This window comes from Giraffa tippelskirchi, chromosome 4, assembly GCF_054371585.1.
Source record: "Giraffa tippelskirchi isolate mGirTip1 chromosome 4, T2T-mGirTip1v1.2.pri, whole genome shotgun sequence".
Taxonomy (NCBI): Eukaryota; Metazoa; Chordata; class Mammalia; order Artiodactyla; family Giraffidae; genus Giraffa; species Giraffa tippelskirchi.
Window position 1 is genome coordinate 11,323,287 of NC_137278.1, and position 11,198 is coordinate 11,334,484.

The 11,198-nt window shown below is 47.5% G+C and overlaps 1 long non-coding RNA gene across 2 annotated transcripts; it reads left to right on the forward strand.

The window, feature by feature from the left end:
- The first annotated feature begins 3,957 nt into the window (after positions 1-3,957).
- Positions 3,958-10,567, forward strand: LOC145545052 (uncharacterized). Of its 2 annotated transcripts, XR_014081838.1 has the most exons (3): positions 3,958-4,226; positions 4,669-4,837; positions 6,394-10,567. It is a non-coding gene; the product is annotated as an uncharacterized LOC145545052 (long non-coding RNA). The 2 variants fall into 2 exon arrangements; XR_014081839.1 differs by lacking the exons at positions 3,958-4,226; positions 4,669-4,837 and adding an exon at positions 4,879-5,421.
- Positions 10,568-11,198: the final 631 nt, after the last annotated feature.

An 11,198-nucleotide genomic window follows, 5' to 3' on the forward strand; every position in this document is an offset into this window, starting at 1 on the left:
TAATATTGAAAACATTGGAAGCTTCCTATGCCCAACAAATACATTATGGCTTATCCCCTTGAAAAATACTATTAAACCATTAAAAATGAGAATTATGGGACTTTCTTGGTGGTCCAGTGGTTAAGACTCCACCCTTCCACTGCAGGGTGCATGGGTAACATCCATGGTTGGGGAACAAAGATCCTGCATGCCATGTGGCACGGCCAAAATGTAAAAAAAAAAAGAGAGAGAATTATAAAAACAACATAGCGATAAAGAAGCTGCAAATGACCTAACAGTAAAAGGAAAAAAGTAGGAGGCAAAAAATAAATGTGATATGGTAACTAAATACAAATCTATGTAGACTGTCCCAATGTCCTTCTCCTTTATTCTCAGAATATTTACTTTCTCAGCTTCCCTTGAGCTGTGAGTAGCCATGTGACCAGTAAGATATAAACCAAAGTCTCCTGGACGAGTTCAGGGAAGTATTTTTCTGTACTGATCAATGGGATTGTCACAGCTTTCACCATCCCTTCATTCTGTCCTCTGCATTGAATTTAGACAAGATGCCTGGAGCTGCAGCAGCCTTCTTGTGGACCATGAGGCTGCAAGCTTGTTAAAAGGCAACCTATCAAGGATGATGGAGCATCAAGATCGAAAGAGCCTGGGTCCATCACATTGTTGTGCTGCCTCCCGACCTGGAAAACACCTGCTGCCAGTCTTTTGGTATACAAGGAAAATAAACCCCCATTTTATTTAAAGCATTGTTGTTAGCTGCTGCTGAGAGTGTTCTTAACTGATAAATGGGCAAAGACTTGAAAATATAGTGGATAGTGTACAAGATTTGCAGTTGGACAGACTGGGGTTCCAATCCTATTCCCCCTACTACATTATTGTGTGATTTCAGGCAAGCCTTTCCCCCCATGGACCTCAGTTTCCTCAGCTAATGACACCCACCTGTTGGGCTTTTCAAGGATGAAATGACATGACAGGTTTGAAGTGCTTAGTTAACAGGAAAGTGGTATTCAGGTTTAGTCTCATCAAACTGAAAGCTAGAGAGGTAAACCAAAAAGAAAGGAGCTAGTGTGGCTAGTGTGTTAGTGGAGGGGAACTGGTTACGAAATTTTTTCTTTTTCTTTTTTTTTTTGGCTCGAGTATTCTTCAAGGCTGCTCTGGCTCTCTCTCCTCCCGGCAGTGACCCCAGCTTGGCATGGAAGGGCTGCACCCAAGGCAGAGGGCTGTTTCTTGGTCTTGTGTGGAGGCAGCAGTAGATGGAGCTCGTGGCTCACGGCAGAGCAGGCCGGGGTGTGGAACTCCTCACCTGGCCCCGGCAGGCGGACGGGCGCCGGGGAGGCTCAGCATTAGCGGCTGTGACTCGAGGTAAAAATAATCAGGGAAGGACAGCTGCTTCCTTGTCAGCAACCAAGAGGGAAATAAAGCCTATGTCCCCTCCAGCGAAAACCTGCTCTCCGGGTCCCCTGGCTCCTGCCACCAACTGCTCGATGTCTGTGTGCCAATCCAATTTGAACGCCTGCGAGTCACCCCAGAGAGGGCTCATTTAACTTCATCAAGCGCAGAGAAAAACACCAGGCTGGAGTATGCGGGAGGGGAGGCCTAGCTGCCTGGGGGCCTGGCAGGGGATGGGATCCTGGGGCTGCTGCCCCTCCAGTGTTGGACTTGGGGTCCCCGGCTCCTAATCTGGTTCAGCCAAGATTAGTTCAGTTCTCGGTGAGCGCCCAGGGTGGGTTCCCCGAAGTCGAGAGGATGTCCTTTACCTCAGCTCAGGAAGTCCTTTCTGATGTCCTCAACCTCTCCTACCCCCTCTCCTCTCCAAAACCCTCCTTCGGACTGTCCCAGGCTCTCCACGAAGGCCCAGACTCCTTGTGTCTGCTCATGTCTCCCCGACTTTGCACTTACCCTGCCTTCTCTTTGTTTCTCTGCCTGGTGGATGTCTACAAATTCTAGAAAGTTTCCTAGCCATGCTTTAAGACTCAGGGTTGCTGGCTGCTTCCCCCCTGCCCCCTGCCCTGCCCCAGGCGGAGTGAGATGCTCTTCCTGGCTCCCTGCAGGATTTTGTAAGTTCCTCTGTTTTCACAGGGGAGTGGGTAGGGGGGTATGCCTCCCTTCCTTCTCCTTCTATCCCTCTTTCCTTCTGTGTTTCCAACAAATGCACTGAGCGCTCCTCTCCACCAGGGCCTGTGCTGGGGGCCCGAACAGGTGTGAACCACAGCCAGTCTCTGTAGCACGAGGCCAGGTGAGTCTGGCCACGGGGACAGCGCAGCAACACAGCTGCCCAGAAACAGCCACCTACAGATGACAAAGTGAGAAATCACATTTCTGTATGTTTCTTTTTCTTTAAAAAAAAAACCTTATTGTTTATTTTTTGCTGTGCTGCATCTTTGAAGCTCTACAAGGGCTTTTTCTAGTTGCAGTGTGTGGACTTTTCATTGTGGTGCTTCTCTTGTTGCAAAGTACAGGATCTAGAGCCCGGGATCAGTAGTTGTGCGTGGGCTTAGCTGCCCCATAGCATGTGGGATCCTCCCAGATTAGGGATTGAACCTGTGTCCCCTGTACCGGCAGGTGGATTCTTAGCCACTGGACCACCAAGGAAGTCCTGTGTATGTTTCCTTTTTTCCCCTCTTTGTTTCTTAATCAAGGACTGTTTCCGACACAAGAGACGTTTCTGACCCCCACTCCGATTACAAGAGACTTACATTTATAGTTTATTCATTTATTCTTTTTATGAGCATGTAGTGCTTTAATAATCAAAGTGACAATAAATGTTTCAATAATAAAAATGGAAATAATAATAATGATAATTTAAAAATTAATGTTGACCTTTTTGCCGGGCTTAGTCTCTAAGGCCTGCCTCCCCAGGAGGTCATTTAGTTTGCCTGCACCCTTAGGAGAGAGCACAGTGTCCTGGGCAACCAGAGCCAGGGACAAAGGACCAGGACGTTAAGACATTGTCACCTCCTCATCCCCCACCAGGGGAACTGGGGTGGTTGTTATTGAGCTCCCAGCCCATCTGTGATGCCCACCTCTGTCCCTGGGTTGCAGGGGCAGGACTCTGGGCTGGTGGTGGTTGTTTATTTTGCATGTTTGGTAATTTGGACAAATCCAACAGTTGAATTGTTCCTTAGGCCACAGTAGACTATCCTGGCATCAAGGAGCTTGTGCCAGCATGTATGGGCTAAGGCTCTGGCTGGGTGTGGTGGGAGCTATTGAGGTGGGCCTTTTGGAGGAAGGTGGGTAGGTGAGGTGAGAGGAAGAAGATGGAATTCTAGGTGTGTATAGGGCTGGGAGGGAGGGAGTGAAGACAGGCCTGGAGATGGAAATTGGGGAATTAGCATGGAGGCTCAGAGAGGTAAAGGGACTCTCTGGAGGACACACAGCATGAGCGGCCTACGTGGGCTTTGACCTTGATTCTGTCTGACTCTAACAGTCACACTCGTCCCACAAGTAACTAGCAGTGCTAACCTGAGACATGCTTTCTGGGGTTGACCTTGGAGCACTCTACACTTGGGTCCTCTCAACCCCACACAATTGCCTCTAGATGAACTTTCTTGAGAGCAGTCAGGCCAACCCCTGTGGGCTCCTGTATGGTCCTGCACCCGAGAAGACAGATAGGGAAGCCTCTTCTGTTAATTCTGAAATACTGAGAGTAGGGTGGAGGGTGTCCAGCTTGGGAGTCAGGCAAACTAGGGTTCACCATACACTAGCTGTAATGGACACGTGTCACTTCCTAGGGGTCCAGCACACCCACTTCTTTTGGGGAATGCTCCTCTGCCCACCATTCCTCTGATTCCACTCCAGCTGTCTCTCCTCAAACACAAATAAGCAACATAAGTACACCAAGAGTGGGCCTGGGACATGGTTTGGCCATTCCTCTAGTCATGTGTGACCCTAGCTGTGCTATTCAGAGCTCACTAGAGGCCTTGTGAGTGAGAAAAGCAGGGGTCCTGCCCCTGGAGTTTCAGAGTTGGAAAGATGTGAACCTAGTCACATATCATGGGGTTAAGTTTGGCTGCATATAACAAAAAATTCCACATAAAAGTGGCTTAAACATGCAATTATTTGGGGGGTTTTTGCATGTAAAAGAAGACTTATGGTGGCCAGTTCAGGGCTCATATGACAGACACAGGCATCCAGCCTCACCCCATGGCCCCAGATAGCTGCCAGAGCTCCAGCCATTACACCCATATTTTAGGCAACACGAAGGCAGAAAGGGGAGAAGGGCAAAAGAGGTGCTTCTTCCAACTGAGTCAGCTTGCCTCCCTTAGGCAGCCTTTCCAGAATTACTATAGAATATTTCTATTTGTGTATCACTGGTTGCGAAGGAGTTTGAAAAAGCTCATTTATTACCTGGGTGCTTTGCTGCTTCAAATATTTAAAACTGGGCTTCTGTCTCTGTCACAGGCTACTTTTCTGTTCTATCCATATGAAGTGGGAGGGAATAAAGTCAGTTGAGAGCAAAGCACTCATGAGATAGGAGACAGAGTGAGGGAGAATGGGGTGAGGGGGTGGAAGGAGAGAGAAAAAGAGTGGGAGACAGGAAGGGATGCAAGGACAGAGAGGCAGGGGGAGATGAGGACCTCACCAAATCCCCCAAGCAGACGGGTGGCTGAAGCCAGCCTCACCCCTCAACCTCCAGGTTGCGTGGATCAGCAAACACTTCCTTTTCTCCAGCCAGGATGAATTAGGTTTCTGTCACTTGTAACTGGAAGAGTGTGCTGAACTTGGACAAGGATTTGTCTTCTTTGAGCCTTGATTTTTTCTTCCAAGAAGTGAAGATCCTATTTCCCACCAGGTGGCGCTGTGACAAGGACTAATTGTGATGATACCTGCCCAGCTCCAGGTAGGGAGCCCCGCCCAGTAGCCTGGTAGCTTGAAGGCCCTATTCTTCCTCCAGTTATTTCCTCCTGTCCAGCTCCAGGGACTCTGCTCCACGATTGCTGGGGGTTTACATGGAACCTACTCCACGTCTGACCCAGGGGGCTGGCCAGACATGGGGCAGTTTTCCAAACACCTGAGTGTGTGTGTGTTAGTTGCTTAGTCATGTCCCAACTCTTTGTGACCCCATGAACTGTAGCCTGCCAGGCTCGTCTGTCCATGGAAATCTCCAGGCAAGAATCCTGGAGTGGGTTGCCATTTCCTTCTCCAGGGGATCTTCCTGACCCAGGGATCGAACCTGGTTCTCCTGCATTGCAGGCAGATTCTTTACCATTTGAGCTACAGGAAGTCACCTGAGTAGTGGGATGGAAACTGAAGAAGCCCCCAAATGAAGAGACGGAGGGAAAGCTGGAGAAATTCCTGGAACAGAAAAAAACAGCTGCCACCTTGTCATAAGGGGCTGTGGCCATGGGCACAAGCAGAGGAGCTTAGATCCCTGACCTAAGTGGGTCGAAATCTGGGGTGGGAATTTCTTCTTGCTCTGGGGAGGTCAGTCTTTTGTTCTATTGAAGTCTTCACCTGATTGTATGAGATCCACCCATATGACAGAGGGTAATCAGATTTTGTTTGCCCCCCTTCCCTTTTGGGTGGCCTACAGGATCTTAGTTCCTAAACCAGGGATTGATTCTGTGCCCTCTGCAGTGGAAGGGCAGAATCTTAATCACTGGACCACCAGGGAAGTTCCCGCTTTACTCAAAGTCCACCAACTTAAATGTTAATCTCATGCAAAAACATCTTTACACAGAATAATGTTTAACCAAACATCTGGGCACGGTGGCTCAGCCAAGTTGACACATAAAATCAATATCACATAGTGCTTAGGTTAGTATTTCGGTGAATAATCAAGAATGAAAATCAGGAGAGGGGACGTCTTTATATTTTCCCTACCCAGTCAGGGTATCCGTGCTCCTGGCCAAGACTAGTCGCCCTAGGATGGGCAAGCTAGACAGGTGGCCCGCTGGGTCTTCTATTAGAATTTCTGGGAAGCTTTCTTGTGCTCTTCGAACTGGGACAGCCAAACCAGAGACGTGGTGGCCATCTCTGCCACAATTTAGAGAGAAATCAAGTGAAAGCAAATCCAGCCCAGAAAAGAGCGAATTCAAGACCAGGACAGAGTTCTGGAGGCCATCTTTAGGCCATCTTTTTTGTGGTGGCTCAGACAGTAGAGAAAAAAAAAGTGAAAGTGTTAGTCGCTCAGTTGTGTCCGACTCTTTGCAATCCCACGGATGGTAGCCTGCCAGGCTCCTCTGTCCATGGGATCTCCAGGAATAATACTGGAATGGGTTGCCATTCCCTTCTCCAGGGCATCTTCGTGTACTGGAATCCAGCCAGCCCTGAACAATTTTGCTAAAAACCGGTTCTCCAAAAGCCAGTTCCACTTAAAATTATTAAGTCACTTAAGAAGTAGGCAATTTGCCAAATGAATCAAAGTATCTATTAAAAATTATTTCTTTTAACTAGGCAAGTCCATGACCTCTGTTGCCAAGAGCTACTCACCCTTAGAAAATCAGCACCTGGTAACCTGTTGGACCCTACAAGAGACTGATGACCACGCCACATCGAGTAGCCTGAGATTTAAGCTGCCCTCGTGAACTGGTGTTTTCTGATCCTCCAAGTCATCAGGTCAGTGGGCCCAGCAGCACTTCATCCTAGGGTAAAAACACTACATTGGAGTTTGAGCCCAACGAGGCCTAGAGGACAGAATTTATGTGATTCTGCAGCCTCGATGTCATCAAGGTCCACTGCCGATGTCTCTCCCTCAACTCGCACCTCAGGCCTTGACTCTGAGCCTGCTGAAAGTGAAAGTGACAATGTTGGTTGCTTCAGTCTTGTCCGACTCTTTGCGACCCCATGGACTGTAGCCCGCCAGGCTCTTCTGTCCATGGAATTCTCCAGGCAAGAGTACCAGAGTGGGTTGCCATTTCCTTCTCCAGGGAATCTTCCCAATCCAGGGATCGAACCTGGGTTTCGTGCATTGTGGGCAGATGCTTTACTGTGTGAGCCACCAGTGAAGTGCCTGAGCCTGCTGCCTCCCTCTTATAAGGGCCCCTGTGATCACTCTGGGCCCACCTGGATAATCCAGGATAATCTTCTCATTTCAAGATCTTTAATTTAAATGGTATCTGCAAAGTCCCTTTTACCATGTAAGGTAACATCTTCACAGGTTGCAGGGACTGGGCCATCAGCATCTTTGGGGGCGGGCATTATTCAGCCTATGGCACCTAACAATGATGTGGACATTCACCCATTGATCTCTTTCCTCCATGCAATGACTTAGTGATCGATCAGCTGGAACCTTGCTGGAGGTGGTAAGAGCCCCCATCCTCCAGGTGTCCTGCCCCCACCCCTAGACCCTCCAGCTGCACGTGATCCACTCCACACGATCTCGTGGTTTGGCTACTGCCTTACTTAGGACATGGGCAGACACATGCGTGTCACTCTGGGCTTATTTCTCTCTGGCTACAGAATGTAATAAATCAAGTCTGCTTCTGAGCCAGCAACACTCACAGAGCATAGCATCTGCTATGTGCCTGGCACTTCACTGGCTTTTTGCTGACCCACAGGGTGGGCTTTTCTCTCCTTTATGGGCATGGAAAGCTCAGAGGGGCCATGTGGCTTGCTCAAGGTCACACAGCGTGGAAGTGGCAGATTGGACCTGAGGTCCAGGGTACTCCAGATCCCGACCCTTACCCCTCAGTAAAGCCATAGACGGGCCTCAAGGATGGCGGCTTCTCCTCATGTCTGCATTCTTTGTCCTTGGTCCCCAAATTTCAAGTTCTAACTCAGTTCCCTCCAAGTTCAGCAGGAGTCGGCCGGTGGCTCTTGGGAACAGAAGACATTAGGCTTCCTGTGCTGGGGGCCCCTGGCCCCCGAACTACTGTCACCTTTTAATAGATTTCTTGGGGAACGAGTAATTTGCTGGTTCGGGCTCAGTGTTCAGCAGGAAGTCCCTGCAGGCCTGGAAGGTCAGTATGAAGCGACTCAAAGGCGACGCTGGAGGAGGATTCAGGTCAGTGCCGGCCGCCGAGCTCAGCTGCGCTGCCAATTACCGCCTGGCCTGCTTCCTGCCGCGGACGCGCCCAGGGCCAGGGCTTTGAACCCTGGCAGGGAGGCCAGCTTCCAGTAAACAACCCAGGGCAGCGGGCAGATTGACAGCAGAAATGCAGGGGGCCGGCTGGCCACTGGTGCTGCTCACCACTCCTGCGGGCAGATGGACAGGACCGCAGTCCCCTGGGGGTCCCCACGGTCAGGGGGCCGGGGGCCGTCAGCGTGTCTGAGCCTCACTCTGAGTACAGAGCCTCCTGCCGTGTCCAGTGGGGTTTCTCAGACATCATTTCTGGGCAGTGGAAGATGCTTTTTTTCTGGGTGGGGGGATGAGCCTGGACTGGGTCCCTTTCTTGGCCACCAGCCTGGGAGCAGGGGTTTGGGGAAAGAGCCCACTGAGGATCACCAGTGTCCTGACTTTTTTCTCTCTCTGAAAGCCTCAGAAATATTTGGGGGGCAATGGTGGCACTGCCAGGCTTTCTACCACCATTTTATTTGGCAGTTAAAGGACATGTGCTCGGTGCATGATTTCGTTTGTGTGAAGCTGTGGGATTTTGAGATATTAGCAAGTGGTTGCCATTATGAGGGACTGACTGGAGGAAGCATGAGGGATCTTTCTGGGGTTGGTGGAAATGCTGTGTATCTTGGTTGGGTGCTAATTACACATTTGTCAAAATACATCCAACTTTGTCCTTCAAATCTGTCCATTTTACTGTATGCAAACTCTACCTCAACGAGAGAAGATAAAGGGTAAGAAAGGGGATGCAGAGGCCTGGAGAACTGGGGACAGACAGACAGACACACACACACACACACACACACACACGTTTCCCTTCTAAAATCAGGACGTTTATTCCCTCCCTTTTCCTTCCCTCGGTGAAGTTGCAAAAGAACACACAGGTTTTGTTCATCTTTCTACTATGACTGATACCCTTCCACATGGAAGGAGTACATGGGTGGGATGTGAAATGAGATACCTGAGTGGGCTGGTGTCTTGTTCCTAAGCTCAAGGCAGCAGGCCTTGAGTCCCCAGAGTGGGGCCATTAATTAAAGCCCCAGCAGCTGTTGCTCTGAGAGAAAGAACCCTGCATGTCCACCCAGCCCCTGATGCTTCCCTTGCTGCCCGCTGACGTCCTTCGAGTTGCCCGTGGCTCCAGAGGTAAGTGGCTCTTTCCATGGCTGAGAGGGCTGTTTGGACCCAGCAAGCTCTCCATTCCACACCTGGAATATGTCATCATGCCAGAACGCCAAGGAGATCTCAAAGTGGTGGGGAGCTCATTTGAAAAGACTCCAAGGGCTACATTTGGGACAACTGGAGATCAAAATGATTAATAACAAGAATGGATCATAATGTATAAAGTTGAAAAAAAAATTCTTGAATTAAAAAAAAAAGACCCAAAGAAGTCAGGGTAAGGGAAAGCTCTTTCTTAGAAGAGTGCCAACTGAGGAAGAGTGATGGAAACAGAAAATGAAATCTTATAATCAACATCGTAAAAATGGATTTGGGTAGAAATCATCAGTGAGTGCCATTGCCATTGGGTCAAAGACCATTGGGAATAGGCTATGCACTCAGTCTTAAAGCATCACCCGCAAATTACTTTTTAATTATAAAGAGGAAAATTAACTTTACAAATGGAGAAACCTGGCAGACCCCACATTGCCCAAATGATTGAACTTACCACCAATATTGGGACAAGCCAGTATCAATGCCCCCTGATGCAGTGCCCAGAGAAAAGACACATCACTTATGAGGACCTCCTGTCAAAAATGCTTACCTGCCAAAATCACTGGACAAGTCCACGTTGAAGAAAACTCTTTCGAACTAGCCTGGCCTTTTCATGAAAGACAAAAAGCAAGCCTGGAGACTGTTCCAGATTGAAGGAGGTTAAAGAGTCATGGAGACTGAATTCAGTGGAGCTCCCTGATTGGATCCTGATCACAAAAATCATGGTATCAGAGAAACTGCATGTAGACAGGATATTAGGGTATAATCCTGAACACATGCCACATTTCTGGAATGTGACGGTGGTATTGTGGTTTTGTAGGGAATGCCCTGCTTATTAGGAGACTGTGCTGGGACAATTGACGGGATCCTGGATCATAAAATTAATAGAGGTTTTATTGGGATAATTGGGGGTGTTTGAAAGTGAACTGAATATTAGATAGTAATACTAAATCTCTATAGTGGTATTGTGTTTGTGTAGGAGAATGTCTTTGTTTTCATTCGATTTGTCCTGTAGCATTTAGGGTAGAGCATGGTGTGATTTTCAATTTGATTCAGCAGGGAGAGAGAGAAAGTTGAGAGAAAATGGTTCATTGTACTACTCTTGCAACTTTCTGAAGGCTTGGAAAACTTCAAAATAAAAAAGCTGAGAAAAAATGCGTAGGGAGAGAGAATTGGAGGGAAAAAAGGCAGAGGCTCAAAGAGGAAAATAAGAATGACTTGAGGACTTCCCTGGTGGTCCATTGGTGAAGTCTGTGCTTCCACTGCAGGAGTCACAGGTTTGATCCCTAGTCAGGGAAGTTCTGTGTACTTCAGCCAAAAATAAATAAATAATTAAAATAGTATTCCCTAAAAAAATAAAAAAAAGAATGACTTGATATACCATCAGCAAGGTATTATGACTATTTGTAATATGATTTTTTACACACATAATGTACATCCACATACATTATAAAGTTGGAGCCATATATATTCTGCCCCATTTCTCATTCTTTCTCATGTGTCATTAAACATACATTGAAAACATAATTTTTAATGGCTTTGTATATTCCATCATAAATTATTTAGCCATTTACCTGTTGTTTGACATTAAAGTAGTTTCTAGATTTTTATTATTATAATCTACTATACTATCCAATGTATGTAATCCATTAGCCAACATATATCCAATGTATATAATACATTGTCCAATATAGATCCAATATATAATCTACTATAACATCCAATATGGGCTATCATAAATAATGTCACAATGCACAACTTCACACCCCTATCTTTGTCTGAGGATAGAGTCCTAGAGGGAATTTCTGAGTTAAATGTTCCGAACTTTTTTAAGGATCTTGAACTATTTTTTTTCAGGTAGACAGGATATTAGATAATAATCCTGAGTCCATATCACATTTCCGGAATGTGACAATGGTATTGTGGTTTTGTAGGAGAAAGCCCTGGTTATTAGGAGATTTTGCTGGAGTATTTATCTGACAACTGAATTCATTGT